Source organism: Lissotriton vulgaris, chromosome 1_2, assembly GCF_964263255.1.
Source record: "Lissotriton vulgaris chromosome 1_2, aLisVul1.2, whole genome shotgun sequence".
Lineage (NCBI taxonomy): Eukaryota > Metazoa > Chordata > Amphibia > Caudata > Salamandridae > Lissotriton > Lissotriton vulgaris.
This window is the reverse complement of record NC_141686.1, coordinates 255,898,413-255,918,014: the sequence shown is the minus strand read 5'-3', so window position 1 is coordinate 255,918,014 and position 19,602 is coordinate 255,898,413. Positions and strand designations below refer to the sequence as shown.

Here is a 19,602-nt window from a genome sequence, read left to right as displayed (position 1 = left end):
ACCCTGGTATTTACATAACAGGGGTTTATGCCCATTCTCAGTTTTAAAACCTCTCTTCTTAAGTGCTGATTCGGCAACCTATCCAAGTAAGGGTAGGAGTGGACTTCTGAAATCCATACTTGGATCATATGGGACACCGATGTTTTTTGTCGGAGATACTCTTGATCGCATATGCAGGACACCTCCGCTCCCAATGACCGTAGTTCTTTTTTGCCTATATTGGTATGTCCTAACTGGGTATCTAGTTCTATCCCTAGCTTCCCATAGGCTTCCTTTAGTGAGAGTCTTGTTTCTTTAGCCCACGATAACTCGTTGGAGGCAATTTCCTCTCTACACCACTGTGATATTTTTCTGGGAGGTTCCCCTGTCTCCAGACGCTGCCAGAACCATATTAGTGCCATCCTGGATGTAATTGCCCAGGAAGTGAGTCCTATCTCCAATCTTGCTGCTTGTACCATTGCTGATTTCGGCAACGAGTACAGTTACGTCTGCACATTCAGTGGTGGGATATTCCATATCACTGTGCATTGTGTAAGAATGTTCACTGCTGGTGGCATGTGTGTATTCAACTCTGCTGTGTTTCATTTTACTCTGACTGATGTGCATTCATGTATGGTGTATTTTGTGTCATTGCCTGTACATTGACTGCTAAGGCTGTATGATATCCGAGTTCATACATGTTTTTCTGACAGCAGAGCCCGGAAACACCAAGAGGCTCTTTGTTTCCGAGATCTGCTGTGAGCAAAACATGCATTAACTAGGGGATAGTTCCTAGTTAATGTATGTGCTCAAGACACCACAAAGAAGCACACAGACCCAGTCAGCGCACAAAAAAGGCACCATGATTTGTCCCCTGATGTATTTCATGTCCCTGTAGGACCTCATATCATGAATTGCTGTAGTAAAATTTCCTGCCACTAAACGTCCTCAGCACAGGGATTGCTGCTGCATTTGGTGTCATTTCATAGGAGGTATGTACATTAGCTTCTGGTGTATTCCACGTCAATAAACGGTGTTAGCACGTTAACTGATGGTTTGTTTAATGCTGGTATAGTTTGTCTGTACATTCTTTGATGATGTATTTCATGTGTTATGACCTCTGCACTCACAGGGCCCGATTCACAGAACTGACTTAAGACAAAATCCTAAACTTACTACTTTTGGTATTCACAGAAGTTAGGATTTTGTGTTGAGTCTGTCTTAAGTCTGTCTTAAGTTTGCCTTAAGCCAAACTTAAGACAAAATCCTAACTTCTGTGAATACCAAAAGTAGTAAGTTTAGGATTTTGTCTTAAGTTAGTTCTGTGAATCGGGCCCACTGATGGTGCACTTCATGTCACACAGTATGTGTTTTTGTACACCCACTACGTTTGTATATTAAGTAAGAGTTTTCCATCTGTATTTTCGGGATTGGTTTATTTCATAGCTTCCTGTGACGTCTGTCATTATATGACATTAGTACATGACAGACACTGAGCTTTAGCGCAGTGGATGTTTCCAGCAGGTGTCTAAACTGACAGATGCACACATGACAGTCATTCATCTTTCATTGACTTGGGCCTTCTGAATATGTGGTGCAGCGTTCACAAGTAGTTCAGAACATTACGGTCCGCCTACTTTACAAAATGTCTCAGCACTCATTGGTATATCAGCTAAGGGTGAAGTTACACATGTGCCTTAATGAGAGGATCAGTGGATGTGGTCTGCTCTCAGTCCCCCAAGTTAATGCGACCAACATGAGGAATCGGATTCCTGGCCATCTGAGATCCATCACGGATGAAACAAATGAAAACAAGCATTTGCAATGCAATAGGTCTCGCATTATTAAAGTTTGATCTATTGGTGTTGCATTATTTAGCAATGCCAATAGCTCAAACTTGCAGATACTTGTTGTTTTTTGTGTCTTAAAATGATCCAAGTCTGCGACTAGTGTCGCCATCTCAGCAGGTTTTAGATGGAAACCGCATCTGTCACATCTTAAAACCCAGGCCTTTCCTGCACACGAAATGCTTATTTGTGTGAAATGCATTCATGACTAGAGGCAGTTTCTGTCAGTGGACAGCAGAGGGCGCTCCTCTCCTGCTGATGAAATCCACTGAACACATTTTAGCAAAGGGAAAAGGACTTCCTCTTCCGGGTCAGCAGTGACAGAGACAGCATCAGTGACGAATGCTGACATCACAACTTTCAGACACTCACAGGCGCCCCTGAGGCTCCAAACCTTCACCTGCCTCACTCCAGCCCCGGGGGGAGGAGAGAGCCTGGGAATATCTGCAAAGGTTTCTACTCAGGTAGGACTCGGAGATTGTCAGCACCTTCTGCTGTGTTTGCAGAAATAGACTGAATCATCCTGGAGGAAATCTCTACCAGTAACCGGGCTGTGCTAGCTCTTCTATCCGGAGACCCTGGGGTGTTGTGTTCATTATTTGTGTAATAGATGGGATCTGTGCATATTGTACTGCATTTTACTGCCCAGTGAAAAATCTGCGCACATTGCACTGCCATACATGCCAATATTTTAGGACAGGGAGGTGGGAGATTTAAAGTAAAAAAATCGGGAGAATGAAAATTCCCATTGACTTCTATTGTAGAAAATGCAATTTCAGGTGGGAGACAGCTGAATTAAAGCCATTTTTGCCTTGAAAATCGGTAGTCTCCCGCCTGAATCGGGTCTATTGGTGTATGCACTGCATCTTACTGCACTCTGGCAGATCTGTGCACACAGCACTGCCAGCACTATGAGGAATCTGTGCATGTTGTTCTGCATATTACTGCACTGTGAAAAATCTGTGCATGCTGCACTGGTTTTTACTGCACTGTGAGGAACCTCTGCACACTGCACTGCTTCTTACTGCAATATGAGTTTTGCACTGCCTTTTACTGTACTATGAGGAACCTGTGCACACTGCACTGCTGTTTACTACACTGTAAGAAACCTGTGCTCGCTGCACTGCATCATACAATATGAGTGATCTGCACTGAATCTTACACCAGAAATGTGTACATTCTGCACTACATTATACTACACTATGAAAACTCTGTGCACCTTGCATCTAATTACACTGAATAATCTGTTCACACCGCACTTTTTTCTGTGTGATGGCAACATATGGGCTGCACTGCTTTTTCCTGCACTGACGAATCTGCGTACACTGCATTGCTGTTTACTGTGCTTAGTGTACACACTTTCATTACATTTACTAGACTATGATAAGCATTGCATGGTGCTGTTTGTTGCACTATGAGAAGTGTGTTCATACTGTTAGTGCTTTAAATGGGCCGGTACTCACCGGTACTTCTTAAATGTATCGCTCTGAGTACCGGCACTTCTCTACTTCCCGAGGAGAGTACCGGTACTCATGAAAAGGTAGTCTGAGTGGCGAGCAGGAGTGGGACATGTCTCTGGGAGCAAAGGCGCCGCTTCTGTCTCCTGCTCTGAGCCCCTGCTGAGCTATTCAGCAGGGCTCATCTGAATAATGTCTAGTACTCGCCGTCACGCTGTGCTGGACAGAGCAGGGTCGAGATTCGTTTTACAGTGTGCGCTGTGATTTTCAAAGCGCAGCACTTCAGGAAGGGAAAATTCCGTGCAGGGTAACACGTTAGACATATTATCAGGAGCGGATTCTCACACTTCCCGTACTGTCTCTGGATCAGAGGGTTAATGCCCAGACGATGCGATCGAAGTGGCCCTTGGAGCGCTAATCTAACTTCTTTCTGCACTGATGCACCTACCTTCCAAACGCCACATGCTTCAGTTACCCGGTCTGTGCATAGAAGGCTTTCTTATATGCTCAAAACTAGCGCCGCCAGCCCATTGTTTCCCCACATTCCTAACACTCTCCTTTAGATGCGCCTGGCTCCCATCTTGCTCTGTTACACAGTGGTCGCCGCCCATGCTGTGGCAGGGTGTTTCATTTTCTGCCTGCCAGCCGGGCCCCAGAGCACCCAGGAATTCTCCTGCTACATGGACTTGGAGGAGGAAGCCGGTGTTCGAGACTCGATCACCTGCTCACCTCCTCCTGCCCTCCACATGATGGGCTATTGCTGTGCCCAGTCCTGAGCCCAACTTCTGCCCCACACTCACCGCCAGCCCAGTGCTACCTTTTCTCTAAACCAGCAGCTTTGCTGATTTGTTAGTAGTGCAAAGCGTTTAACATCCCTGCTTGACACTACGGAGCAGCACCCTTTATTTTCTCAGCATAGTTAGACTTGCTAAGTCAGGTGATTATGGTTCCTGCTGGAGAGAGGTCAGAGTTTTCTCCACTGGCACTTTTCACTCTGACCATTAAGTAGCGTAGAGGGTTAATATGCCTCCTTCAAAAAAAGCATATTGTATTGTACTTGATTGTATGTGGATAGCTCAGTGGGTTGCTGCTTTTGTCACAGAGATCCCTTTGTTGCATGTGGTTTGGCCACACCTGCAGCTGAGGTTGGGGTGGAGGGTACTGATTTTTTTTAGAATTTGAATTGCTTCAAAAGCACCTACTGCAGAGTTTGACTTCCTTGTTGCTTAAATGAGTGTGATTTCTGATATTTGTCTATTTCTATTGACTTCATACCATGATTATGCTCGCAAGAAAGTGCCCCTCTAAATGTTGCACATCTAGTTGTTGCCTTACTCTCGTAAATCCACTGAATCTATGAAAATGTCACACAAAAGCAATCTGAAACATTAGCAGCTATACTCAAATGGATGTTTTTTCTGATATTTATATGATTCCCTCGTCTTACTTGCTTAATTTTGCTAGCGAGAAAGAAAGTGTCACTCATAGTCGTTGAAATGGCACTCACAATTACAATCAAAATATGAAAATGTCACACATAGCAATCTGAAACCTTGGCAGCTACAGGGTCCATTCAGGCCCTGTGCTGTCAACCACATTCACACTATCCTCTGCATTTGCACAAACATAGGAATCATGGCAGTCCCCTGGTAGTGGCAATTAAAAAAGCCATGATGAAGAGTATGACATGGCTTTTAACATACCGGAGTCTTTAGTGTGTCTGTTTTTTTGTGTATTTGCCTGCATTTGTATGCTTGTTTTTTGTAGGAAAAATGGGTGGAGCTTTGTGTGTACATGTCTGCTCGGTGACAAAGGTTCATAAATATTGTAGTAGGGAGGGTTGGTGGGTGAGTGAGTGAGTGAGTGGCTAGATGAGTAAGCAAGTGTGGATGTATCGATGGATGGATGGATGAGTGAATGGATGGGTGAAAGAGGATGGATGGATGGATAAAAGGGTGGATATAGGTGGATAAGTCAAAGATTGGATGGGTGAATGAAAGTGAGGGGGGATGGATGAAAAGGTGAATGATGGATGAATTAAAGGAGGGATTGAGTGAAAGGGTGGATGGAATGAAAGGGTAGATGGAATGAAAGGGTGGATGGATATATGAGAGAAAGGATTGATGGATGAGTGAAAGGGTGGATAAAGAGATGGATAAGTGAAAGGATGAATGGATAGGTTTAAAGATGGATGGATAGGTTTGGATATGAAGGGTGGACAGACAGAATGGTGAAAAACTGAATGATGGATGAAAAACTGAATAGACAACAGAATGTAAAGGGTAAATGGTGGACATCAGCAGGTAAATGGTGAGATGAATGGATAGATCGATAGAAGAGAAAAATAATATCTTTTGGGGAGGGTCATGATGATTTGCTACATTTGCTTGGTGCCATAAGAGCTTTGGTTCGTAGTGGAGGTATTTTCAGTTTCTTCCTACTCACATGCTCAAAAATATATAGTTTTGTGCCAAACAACAGTATGGCACTAAGAAGGTGCAACTATTGCAAAAAAAGGAAATGTTAATATATTATCTCATTTTTCTTTCATGTTGTGTACTACTAACCTGCTTTGTTTATATACACACATTTATCATGTGTTTTGTTGTGTGGTGCAACTGTAATAGAAGTCGTTAAGCATCATCATGTCTTGCCCTTAGCCCCGCCCCTGGCCCCGCCCACTTACTACACCGCTAGCTCATGTTAATGAGTACCTGCACTTATTTTTTCCCATTTAAACCACTGCATACTGTCCTACTGTTTACAACAGACTGAGAAATAAGGGCACACTGCACAGCTTTTTGCTGCAGTAGGAGACATCAATGTACACTCCAGTGCTGTTTACTGCACTCTGACGAATCTATACATACTCCAATGCTGTTTAAGTATGAGAAGTATGTGCACTATGGATTGTGCATTCTGAACTCCTGCTTAATGCACTTTGAGAAATCTTTTAACACTACTGAGATTTTTTTCTGCACAGTGTGGAATATGTGCATATCTCATTGTTTTTCTGCTACACTGTTAGAACATTATTAGCACTTCACTCCTTTACATTGTACTGCGAGAAATCTGCACACACTGTACTTCTTTTCACTATAACACGAAAAATATGTCCACTGCACTGCATCTTCATGCACTGAGAGGTATTTACAACTTAAACAGGTAATCTGTGTACACCGCACTGCTTTTCACTATAACATGAGCCATATCTCCACTGCACTTGTTCTTCCTGCACTGAGAGGTATTTAAGACTTAAACAGTAAATCTGTGCACACTGCACTGCTTTTCACTACACTAAGAAATATGTGCACACTATACTGCATTTTACCAAACTAAAAAATCTGTGCACTCTGTACTGCTTTTTACTACACGACAAGGACATACTTAAAGTAAACTTGTTGACTGCACTGCTTTGCTTTTGACCATGATATGATAAATCTGTCACACTGCACTGTTTTTTACTATACTATGAGAAGTGTATGCATACTGCACTGCTTTATACTGCACTGTGAGAAATCTGTGCACACTGACTGCTCCATGAGGGAATTTACAGGGCCCTGCTTTTAATAAGCCAGTAAAGGGGGACTTCCAGAAGAAGAAATGTGTGCATGATGCTCTACAATATATTACTACACTATAAAAGATGTTGAAAGAAAAGGTAATCTGTACACAGTGCAGTGCTTTTTCCTCACTTTCTACTTGTAGCTTACAAAAGTGGAAGTATGTGCTGTAAGTTAGTCCAAATTGGCTTTAGAACCGGCGTGTCATTAGGTGCCCTTGTAACTTCAGTTTGGGTTGACTTCAGATGCTTCTGTGTTTCAAAATGTCATGTTGAAAATGTTCGAGAGCATCTCAAATGTAATAATATTTCAGGATGGCATCTTGATATTTGCTGATACGAAAGAAGTGCATGACAAATATGTTGTAAGAGTGCTGTCCACCTTGGAATCCAGTGGGGTTACTATCAGGGAAGACAAATGTATCTTTGGAGTATATTACGTTTAGTACCTAGGCCGTCTGTTGACATCAGAAGTGGTTAAACCCCAACCGAGCGTTATTGATGGTATTGTAAATGCACCACATCCAATGGATAAGGGCATCTCTGGTATTTTTTTAGGTCTTTGTGAATTCTAACATTATAAAAAATGTACGGACCTGACTGAATGATTTAGGCAATAGTTAAAAAGAAATTTTAGAATTTGAATAGTTTTCAATATGTCAACAAAGTTTTGATTGCATCAAACAAAATATTTTCTCTACCTCCCCACTACAATCTTATATGGAAGGACGCAAACATTGTGAGAATGTAGCTACTATTGCGTACTGCATGGTGGCTGTTTTGCCACATGTGAAGGATGGCAAGGAAGTCACTGTATGGTCTGCTTGCAGAAGGATGATCGGATTAGAAACGAAACATTCTGTAATAGAAAAAGAAATGTTGGTATGTCTTTAGGATGTTGACAAGTTTAAGACCTATCTCTTGGGTAGAATATCTTGTTTAAAGACAGATCACAGACCACTCGTTGATATTTTGTCTAGAAACAAAATCTAAAAAGCCACGGCCAGATTATCTATCTAAGTATTGAAGTTTAACTTTAGAGTGATTCACATTGCGGAAGGAAAGAACGTTAAAACTAACAAGTAAAGTAAGTAATCTTTCGTAAAGCGCAGCGAATGCCGAAGCGTCTTGGCACTGAAAGTAGTGTGCACTTCACCTGAGAGAAGCCCAGAGTATAGTTACTGCTTACTTGGACGGTAATAACCAAGCGCTTAGAGACCCCTGGGTTATAACGCGCTATATAAATCGAATAAAATAAATAAAAATAAATAAATAAATAAATAAATAACCAGGTCTTAAGCATCTTCCTGAACAGGAGTCTGTTTGATTGTAATCTACTTAGAACTGGCAGCGTATTCCAAAGCTTAGCTGCCCTATGGGAGAGACTTCTTCCGCCCCATCTTGCCCTTAGAATTCTAGGGACCTGAACCAGCCCCCTGCTGGCTGATCTGAAGTAGCGCCGCAGGACATGCAAGGAAAAAGGTTTCTGTAGCTCCCGAGGCCCTCCCCCATGTAGTGCTTTATGTACCAGACAAAGAGCCTTAAATTCAATTCTTTGCTGGACCGGTAGCCAGTGGAGGTCCCTAATGCTGTTTGAAATGGGATGAAATTTAAGGATGTCCAGCAGCACCCGCACTGTGGCGTTCTGCTCGAACTGAAGTTTTGATAATAGGCATTTATCAATGACAAGGAAAAGAGCATTGCAATAGTCAATTCTAGAAAAAATTAGGGCAACTATTACGATTTGTTTCAGTTCTTGTGGAATGAAAGGGAGAATCTTACACAGGGATTTTTAGAAGGAAGAAACATAAGGAGGTGTGGAAGCAAGTTATTGATAACCCACTGGTGCAGGGTCACCCTTATGTCCACGGGTTCTTAACAAGTAAAGAGGAATCGATTCGCTTGCAGTGTGCAGCATTGATCCAATGGCGTCTGTTGGTGACACGGATAGCAGTTCGCAAGCAAAACTTTCTCTGCGTTCTTCAAGCGAGGTTCCAGATTTTTTAAACGATGGAAAATCTTTATCAAAAAAACTCCCCAGGTTGGAGACCATGAGCCGAACCTTCTGATTTGCTTGGAATAGTTCATGCAAATGTAAATGTAGTGCTTTTATATAGCGCACGAATCACCCCCGAAGGGGTCTCAAGGCGCTGTACACATACCGCTGTGGAACCCTTCCTGGCCTTTCCCTGTGAAGTGCCCACTCCTGGGCACCCCCAAGGTGAAGCCAGGCATCCTAGCGCTGTTGGGGCCGTTGTGGAGATTAAGCAAGCTATTGCCCAGAGTTGCAGAGTGGGACCCATGATTAGAATGGGCACCGAGGCGAGAATTATCAGGTCCGGGGAAATTGAGCCCAAGACCCGCCGAGGCGGGAATTGAACCCTGGTCCGGGCCAGACCTCTGTATCAGAGTCTGCCGCTCTAACAATTGAGCCACACTTCTCCACGCAAATCAGAGACAGCTTTTCAGTCAAATATTTCAGGTAATCGCTCAAAACAGGGTACCATATTCCTTTGATTATATTTGGCCTAGGGGTCCCCATACATTCATAGGCTTACCAAAGACAATCTCGTGGGTAGAAATTCCATTCCTACTATGTGGGATGGAACAAACAGATAACAATGCTAGAGGCAAGGCATCTGGCCAATTAAGGGCCGTTGTTGCTTGTATCTTTGCTAGTTTTAACTTCAATGTGGCATTATACTTTTCTACCAGACCCGCTGCCTGGGGATTATTAGCAGCATGAAACCTCTACTTTACCCCTAAACCCTTCATTAGGTACTCTATTATCTGGCCAGTGAAGTGGGGGCTGTTGTCACTCCATAGGACGCTACAAATTCCGAAGCGGGGAACAAACTCTTTTATCAAGATTTTAGCTGTTGTCTTTGGTGGGATAAGCTCCTACCCACTTACTAAAGGAACAAACCACTACTAGTGCATTCTTTAAATTGTTACAGAGTTCTAATTTAATATAATCCATTTGGAGTGCTTCAAAGGGAATCTGAGGTGGGGAAAATCCACCAGTAGGGGTTGATACTCCCTTCCCAGTACTGTGCTGTAGACATATCATGCAATGTTTAACCAAGTTCTCAGCCATTGTCTGAATGTGCTTATTAGACCAAACCTGTTCTAGTTGGGAGACTGTGTTTTTGGCACTAATGTGAACAGGTCCATGAGCCATAGTCACAAAAGGTAATAAATAAGCATAGGGTAACTTCCATTTTGACATATCTTTTGACCTTCAACATCCCTCGTCATCTAACTTTCCTTCCTTTTGCCATTCTGCCCTTTTTTGTTCAGTGGCTGACTGGTGTATTTCTTTAATGTCTGTATATGTGTTTTCCCATCTTTCAGCTTGGGATTGTAGCACATACTTTTACTGGTGGGTGCACTTGCAGTTTCTTGTGTAACTTCGTCAGTGAAAGCATTTCCTTGTCCTACTTTGTCTGTAACCTTTTTGTGGGCTCTACATTTGATAATGGCGACACTCTTTGCCAATGTCAAGGCAGTAAGAAGACTATTTACCAATTCGCCATGTTGTATTTTAGAACCGTGGGAGGTTAGGAATCCCTGTTCCTTCCAAAGCTTGCCAAAATTGTGTGCCACCCCAAATGCCTACTGACTATCTGTAAAAATATATACTGATAATCCCTGACTGAGTTCGCAAGCCCTCAAAAGGGTAATGAGTTCAGCAGCTTGGGCACATTTTTGTGGGATACAAGCTGTTTCTACCACTGTCTGTAATGTGGTAATGGCATAGGATGCAGAGGTAGTGCCATCAGGTAGTCTTAAACAAGTGCCATCCACCCATAGTTCTCCCTCAGGATCTGACAAAGGTGTATCTTTAAGATCTATTCTTCCTTTAGTTTGTTCTTCTGTTAGGAAAATACAGTTGTGCAACTCATGAATTTGTCATACATCTCTTGAGTGTCATATGAGGTACCAAAAGCGTAGTTTCATAGCCTGTGAGCCTAGCGCTAGTCAAGTGTTGTGTCTTAGTCTGATTCAGGAGTGCATCTACAGAATGTGGTACCATAACCATAAGCTTGTTAGTTAACACTATCCCCTCAGATTGTCATATAGAGATGGCGGTATCGGCAACCGCTCTAAGACATGCTGGAAGTCCTCTGGCCACTGGGTCTAATACAGCTGAGAAATAAGCACATGGACGATGCTTATTACCATATGGTTGTGTCAAAACTGACAATGCACATCCTTCTCTCTTGTCCCCAATCGCCCCGTTTTAGGATGGGGAGAATGGGGCTATTGCATAGATAAGAGGAAACTTCCTCAACAACTCCTGTAAGTATCATGCCGTCAATGATAGATATCAATGCATCCTCACCTACTTTTGATATTTTAGATTGTGGGACCCTTGGTAAGGAAGCATCCTTCCGAACCTGTGTGTGCACTGGGGAAATGTCCATTCTACCCACATAGGTATCAGCAGAAGCCCAAACACATAAGGGAATAGAATCAAGATCCGAACATAAAGAAAAATTGTATTGTTTAGGCAATGTATTTTTCCCAAAAATAACACGTACTCCAGATGGGGAACAATGTATAGTAGCATGGAAATATTTCAAAAGATCAAGTCCCACCAAATTATCTGGGGCGTGTGGGGAAAGTAGAAAAGGGGCTGAAGTGATAACATTTTTAACCTGCAAAGGTAGTTTCTGGGACACAGGGCTAGGAGTTGGTGTTCCATCAAACCCTATCGATGTAATTATTTGTCCAGACAAGGGTGTCCCGGGGACCAGTTTCTGAGATATCGCACTACTTGTCGCCCCTGTATCTACTAAAAATTTCTGGTCCTGCCCAAGTATGGCGGCTGTTATATAGGGCCCTGACTGGTCTACAGGTATCTTAACTGGTCCTTCTTGTGCTACGCTGTCCTAGGCAAAATTGTGTTTCTACAGTTTCCTCTGATTCCCAATCCTCCATAGAATATTGATTATTTCATTGATCAAAGTAATTTCCTGACCTATTTCTCCCTTGAGCTTGAACCTGCTGTGGCTGCTGTCGAGGAGCTGAAGTCCCCCGACTCGCATTCACCTGTCCTCTTCCTCTCCCACCAGCAGCTAAAACTGGGCATTCAGAATACCAATGTCCTCTTTCCTTGCAATAAGCACATTGATCATGTCCTAATGGAGTCTGTCCACGGGGTGCCCTACTGGAGGTGTTTGTCTAAAATTCTGACCATAGGTTTGACCACGACCTCGTCCTTGGGGTCCATAGGCCTGGACCATCATTACTTTAGTTTTCAATTCTTTTAGTTTCCTTCTTTTCGTTCTTGCTCAGTGGTCGCCTGATTCTGATAATACTGAGCCATATCTAATTTAGCTTTCGAGGTTACTGAAGCCCATGTACTTTCAGAATTCTTTAAATGTACCGATATCTCGGGAAGCAAATTTCCCATGAATCGATCTACAAATAAATGTGCATCCGTAGGTGTGGATGTATTTTGCCCACTAAAATCGTGGACCACTTCCTCAAAGCGAGTAAAGAAATAAGCTGCATCCTCTCCCTGTTTTTGTTTACAAGCAGTAAGAAGTGCCCAATCTATTTTCCTGGCTGGAACCATTGTTTTTAGGTCTTAGCTGGCGTTGGAGCATGCATTCGATCCTCGCCTCAAGTCTTATGGTAAACAAGAAGGGGACTCGAAGCCCCGCCCCTCATTTCCATTGGGTAGCGTCAACGTTTATGGTAAAAGCTGGCTTCCCATTGGAAAGGAGGGTTTTGCTTGTTTATTTAACAAGCAGATAAGAAAAGTCTTCACAATAGCTGTTATGTTATGTTATGTTATGTTAAAATGCATTTTTATAGCGCGCGGCTACTCTAAAAGAGTGTCCCGGCGCTTTCCACAGGCAACTTACAGTGTCAAATCAACATAACAGGTAAAACAGAACCCAAAAAAGAAGGAGAAAGAAAAGCCACCTAAACAGAATGATTAAAAAGCCAAGTCTTCAAATTCTTCCTGAATTGAAGCAGGTTAGGAGTGCTGCGGAGTGCCAATGGAAGCGCATTCCACAGCTGGGAGGCCTTAAAGCTGTGAAGCAGGCACGGAGCTCAGAGGCGCAGGGGGTCATCGGGAGGACAAGGCAATGGTGAGCGCTTGTTCCTCTCGTGCTTAGAGTGTCAGCAGTGGAAATCGTGTGGAGACCAAAATGAAAGTATCTTATGGTATTCAGCGACTCTTCTGAAGCAACGCTCTGGTATGGTCCGTGAGTGCAAGATAAATTGGTCTATATACTGTCAAGGAAATTGCTGCTGTAGGTTGCAGCACCTCTGACCTAGATGGGAGGCATATGACACCCATGAGCATATTTTGCTGAAATGACATGCAGAGTGTTTTATGATTGCCCTTGTACCGAGGCTCTGACTTACGAGTCCATGGTTTCTAAATGAGTGTCAGAGTAATAAAAGTTGCGGCTTCGGTTGACCTTCAGAAATGTCAGAACACTCAATTTCGAAACAAAAATCATACATAAAAAGGTTTCAATTGGATTGCCCATTACATGAAACCAGTCTTGAAACTCTCCTGTGTGAAATGCCACTGGAGAAAATGGCTGCCGGGCAGCGATTTTATTCTATCTTGCAGTTGCAGATAGTATGTGTTTTACTTCTACGGTTGGATATCTTGGGTCCGATTCACAGAACTAACTTAAGACAAAATCCTAAACTTACTACTTTTGGTATTCACAGAAGTCAGGATTTTGTCTTAAGTTTGTCTTAAGACAGACTTAAGTTAGGATTTTGTCTTAAGTCTGTCTTAAGACAAACGTAAGACAAAATCCTAACTTCTGTGAATACCAAAAGTAGTAAATTTAGGACTGTGTCTTAAGTTAGTTCTGTGAATCAGGCCCCTTGCTCTTAAAGGTGGCCATGCTGACGTGTTTATGTGTAACCTCGTAGGGGTTACATCCCTGCCGTAGAGAGTTATTAGCTCGGCTGCTATTGCTGGCACTTCTCAGACGGCTGCTACGATCTGGTTTGCTATGTTATCAGCAGTTGTTTAGCGCCTTCAACAATTAGTATGTATGGTACTTTAGCACTGTTTTGGTTGCCATTTTCATAGGTTTCTGGGATTTCATTTCATCAGCTGTCTATGGTTGTTCGGTTGTGTAAAGCTAATATAGTTTTATTACATTTTCTTATTTAGTAAAGGGTTGTGTTGTTTGATGTGAGTGTAAAATGGTTTTGATACAGCTACTCTTTTTGTAATGTTGTGAGTATGGATGAATGTCGATAATGGTGTTGCGTTTATTGAGATTGATTGCCCCTTGTCCATTACAGTTCCAAACAGATTGTTTCCTAGACTTGATCGTTGGCCCATCAAGTGACTATGATGTGATGTGCACCTCTGGGCGCGGCATGTTTAAGTTAACTTTTTCAGAATGTTTCTAAAATGTATGTTGGTGTGGTGTGGGTGGAGGGAGCTCCGTATTGGTGACCTTGCTTTGACAATTGGATTTGGTGCTGAATTGTGTGCTTGACAATTGAAGTAGACTCTCTAGCACATGGGGGTACTCACAAACATTTTCCAGGGGCCACAAAGTTTGGTCTGTAGTGTGCCTGAGGGCTGCATTGATGCCAGCATGGTGAACATTGGCTTCAGTAGAATGGGCAAATATCTTTTTGAGACTAGATGAGCACTGAACAGTCATGGCAATGGGAGAATGCAGGTATCAATACATTAAGTAATGAAGGTGCAGAAGATCGAAAACTGGTGCATTTACCCCGTAGCAAGAAGCATAGCAGTACTTCTGAATTCATTGTTTCAATAAATATTAAACATCTTCGTTGCATAATTTTCTAATTTGCACATCTTTCAAAATGCTTACGGGTGTACAGTTTGGTATACAAATCGGAGAGGGATTTTGCCTGTTTAATGGAAATTTGAACTGAGTTTATTTAGCAAGAATAATATACAAAAGGGATGCTGGTAAAGAACATTACCATATCTATGTAGAAAAAAAACACAGTAGGATATCAGTGCGAGGAATACCTCCTCCAGCAGAAACATGCGGATATGTAAACTTTTGTCCTACTGTTATCAGAGGCTCGGGTGTCAAGAATACACAAACAAGTTCTGTCAAGCTTTATAATGGGGAGCAGGGGCTGCAGATAAATATTAAATAGAATGGGACTGATCGCAGAACCCTGCGGCACCCCATGGATGACTGGTGATTTACTAGAAGTGAATGGAGCTAGTGTTACCACCTGATGTCGTCCTGCTATGTAAGATTGTAACCATTGCGGTGCCCGACCTTTCACTCCTAGCTTCTTTAGTCGTTCCAGTAGGATGAGATGGTTCACCGTGTCGAATGCGGCCGACATATCGAGAAGCACTAGCACAGTGGCATTCCCGTTGTCGGCAAGCATCCACATGTTATCCAACATTGTGACCAGGGTCGTCTCCATCCCATGACCTGGGCGGAAGCCAAACTGATCTTTGTCAAGCAGGGAGTTCTCCTCCAAAAAACGTGACAGTTCCCTACTAACTGTTTTTTCTAGGATTTTCACCGGGTAGGGTAGGAGAGAAATAGGCCTGAAATTAGCCAGTACTGACGGATCCAGGGAAGGCTTTTTAATCAGTGGAGTCACCACCGCCAGTTTTCAATCCTCCGGGACCACTCCTTCCTCCAGGGACTGATTACATATCTGCCTGAACCAAGGAAGAGTGTCTCGGCCAGATGACCTCCATATTCTGGAGGGGAAGGGATCATACGGGGAACCTGAGGAAACACTCTCCACCAGACTGTCAAATGCAACTTTAGTGAGAGTTTGGAAGTTGTTCAGAGATACCAGTTGTTGTTGATCTTCAGCTCCCAACTGTCCAGGATTAAGTTGTTCAGCCTTGTTGTTAACATTGAGAATATCCTCGATCTTAGTGATCTTGTCCTGGAAATATATAGCAATTTCGTCGCAAAGTTTTTGAAATGCTGCCACTTTATTGTCCATACATTTAGGGGCAGACAGTGCCTTAATGATTTTAAAGAGCGCTTTTGTCCCGTTTTTTGCATGAGCAATTGAACTGGCATAGAAATCTGCCTTGGCCTTAAAGATGCTTTCTTTATAGTGCAGTTGTCTCCGTCTTAGTTCAAATTTATCTTCCTCCCCATACCCCTTTCTCCATTTCCTCTTTGCCTTCTTGCAGAGCAAGCGAAGCTGTTTCAGCTCCTCATTAAACCAGGGCGCCGTGGCCTTCCTCCTATTTTTTATCTTCGTCATGGGAATTGCCTGGTCTAAGATAGCAGATACATAGTTAGTGTAGACTTTGTGATTCTCTTCTACAGTTGACATGGGATCAAAGTACATGGCCTCTGGATCAAATACTGAGGTTCTGGTCTGATCTAGTTTTGCCCATTCCCTACCTATCCTATTGGACCTTTGCTGACCTTCACTGTCCCTCGAGTGCACCATCCTGATGCTGAAAAGGACTAAATAATGGTCCGACCAACTCTGAGGCACTACGTTTAATACCCTTGTTGTGGCCTGATTAGAAAATAGCAGATCAAGGACATGCCCCCCTTCATGTGTCGAGCTTTCCACCATCTGAGTAAGATCCAGATTTGTACAAGTGTGTCTCTAATCTCGCAAATGGCTATTAGCCTTCCCATCTTCCCAGAGATTGAAATCTCCAAGAATAATTATTCTAGAGTGAGCCAACGTAAGATAAGTAATAATATTAAAAAAAAATCTGATAGTCTGTGGCGCCCCCCGGGGGCCTATAGCGTACCAATCCAGTAAGTAGGTTCCCGCTTAAGGAATATAGTGAGAACCCCATCACTTCTATACCTTCTACTTCATTAATCTGTAGGAGTCTAAAATCCAGCTCCTCTCTAAAGATTACTCCCACTCCCCCTCCTCCGCCCGTGGCTCTAGGCTTATGAAGCATTTTATAGCCACTAGGGCAGACAAATCCCAGTACAACAGTGGACTCTACATTCACCCATGTTTCTGTTAGAAACAGTACATCGAGCCCCATATCCTCAATCAAATCTGAAACCTCTGTAGTGTGCTTCATGATTGACCGGCTATTAATTAGCCCTCCCTTAAGAGTCTTTCCATCAACTCCCAAGGGGGCCGAGGCAGAAATGCCCTCTGTCTTACCCAGCTCCAAAAGTCGTTCTCTACCATATGTTATCTGCCTTTGGCCAGTTTCCAAACGGGCAGCGATTCCTGCACCGTGCGCCTCCGGGGCGCGGATGGGCGCAGACGGGCTTCGCGCTTGCATTCCCCCCTTTAAGTATGCTGGGCAGTGGGATCCGCCCAGCATCTACAACGACTAGCGCGCCTCCCAAGATGGCGCCTGCCTATGGCCGTGACCCTGCCTCTCCCTCAACCAAGATGGCGCGGTGGCTGCCTGGGAGTTCAAATCACGCTAAAATAGCATGTGGTAAGGTGAATTTTTATTGTGCAAGTAAGCAAGTAGTTTTAAAAGACAATACAGTCAACCAGCAATTAAAATAATTCAACAGATATTAGTAAAAAAAAGGCGATTTTTAAAAAGAAGTATGCGAGTTCCTGTCTTTCCTCTCAAGTGCAACCTGTGAGATCTCAGTGCGGTTTAAAGTCTAGGGCTGCGCGCTTGCATTCCCCCCTTAAAGTATGCTGGGCAGTGGGATCCGCTGAGCATCTACAACGACTAACGCGCCTCCCAAGATGGCGCCTGCCGATGGCCGTGACCCTGCCTCTCCCTCAACCAAGATGGCGCGGTGGCTGCCTGGGAGTTCGAATCACGCTAAAATAGCGTGTGGTAAGGTGAATTTTTATTGTGCAAGTAAGCAAGTAGTTTTAAAAGGCAATACAGTCAACCAGCAATTAAAATAATTCCACGGTGATATTAGTAAAAAAAACGGCGATTTTTAAAAAGAAGTATGCGAGTTCCTGTCTTTCCTCTCAAGTGCAACCTGTGAGATTGCAGTGCGGTTTAAAGTCTAGGGCTGCACGCTTACATTCCCCCCTTTAAGTAGTCTGGGCAGTGGGATCCGCCGAGCATCTACAACGACTAGCGACCCTCCAAGATGGCGCCTGCCGATGGCCGTGACCCTGCCTCTCCCTCAACCAAGATGGTGCGGTGGCTGCCTGGGAGTTCGAATCACGCTAAAATAGCGTGTGGTAAGGTGAATTTTTATTGTGCAAGTAGTTTTAAAAGGCAATACAGTCAAACAGCAATTAAAATAATTCAACGGTGATATTAAAAAAACAGCGATTTTTAAAAAGAAGTATGTGAGTTCCTGTCTTTCCTCTCAAGTGCAACCTGTGAGATCGCAGTGCGGTTTAAAGTCAAAGGGACATGAATGGCTCAAGAAAGATTGAAGGAAGATGCACAAACCCCCTTGCTAAGATCACATCACATCGCTTCGACCCAGAAGGACATTGGTTTAGATTTTATGATGATCTTTGCCTTTTTGTGGAATAGTTGGACGTTCCAAAGCAAAAGAGGGAGGCGTTCTTTTTTTTTTTTAGGGGCATGGAGCAGAAAATTAATTAACCAAGCAAGGTCCAAAATAAAACATTGCCATATGCCCTGTATCCCTGTACATGTTCAGGTTTTCTGACACTCAATCAATCAATCAAACATTGCATTTATAAAGCGCGCTACATACCCGTGAGGGTCTCAAGGCGCTGGGGGTGGAGGGGGCTGCTACTGATCGAAGAGCCAGGTCTTGAGAAGTCTTCTGAAGGCCAGCAGGTCCTGGGTCTGTCGTAGGATGGTAGGGAGGGCGTTCCAGGTCTTGGCGGCGAGGTAGGAAAAGGATCTGCCACCAGCGGTGGTTTTCCGCATACGAGGAACTGTGGCGAGGGCGAGGTTGGCCGAGCGGAGGTGGGGGTGTGGAAGTTGAGTCGGTCGTTGAGGTATGTGGGTCCGGTGTTGTGTAGTGCTTTGTGTGCGTAGATGAGGAGTTTGAAGGTGATCCTCTTGTTGACGGGGAGCCAGTGTAGGCCTCTCAGGTGGGGTGTGATGTGGCTGCATCGGGGAACGTCGAGGATCAGATGTGCAGAGGTGTTCTGGATTCATTGTAGTCGTCTCAGGAGCTTGGTTGTTGTTCCTGAGTAGAGGGCGTTCCCGTAGTCGAGTCTGCTGGTGATGAGTGCCTGGGTGACGGTTTTTCTCGTGTCGGGAGGGATCCATTTGAAGATCCTGCGGAGGATTCGGAGGGTGTTGAAGCAGGACGCGGAGACGGCGTTGACTTGCTTGGTCATGGAGAGGGCGGAGTCGAAAATGAACCCCAGGTTGCGTGCGTGGTCGGTGGGTTCCGGGGATGTGCCTAGCGATGTGGGCCACCCGGAGTCGTACCAGGCTGATAGGGAGAGTCCGAGGATGAGGACCCCGTCTTGTCTGAGTTCAGCTTCAGTCTGCTGTCCTTCATCCAGTCGGCGACGGCCTCCATTCCTCTGTGGAGGTTGGCTTTGGCGGTGTGGGGGTCTTCGGTAGGGATAAGGACAGCTGGGTGTCGGCGTAGGAGATGATGTTATGGTTATGTTGTCGTGCTTCCTCCTGGCACTGTCGCATAAACATCCTCATGCCATGTTCTGATAGTTACACAGAGTCAAAGTCAAAATGTAAGTTTATTTAGATCATTTATCTTTAAACCACAAAGAATACACATTTACTTTAAAATTCTTAAAAAAAGATTACTAAAACCGCATATCGTTTCCATAAGTACTATGAAGTTCCATATCCTCCATCATAGTTATATTAAAAACAATTTCATACAGCAATAAAATATATTCCAACATCCTAAGG

General features: G+C 43.8%; 1 protein-coding gene across 1 annotated transcript in view; it reads left to right on the top strand.

Moving 5' to 3' along the window:
* The first annotated feature begins 2,154 nt into the window (after positions 1 to 2,154).
* Positions 2,155 to 19,602, top strand: part of LOC147736439 (uncharacterized) — a 91,588-nt gene continuing 74,140 nt past the window's right edge. Inside the window, exon 1 of the mRNA XM_086953175.1 lies at positions 2,155 to 2,290. The gene's annotated coding sequence lies outside the window, so the exon portion shown is untranslated. The remainder of the gene's footprint in view (positions 2,291 to 19,602) is intronic.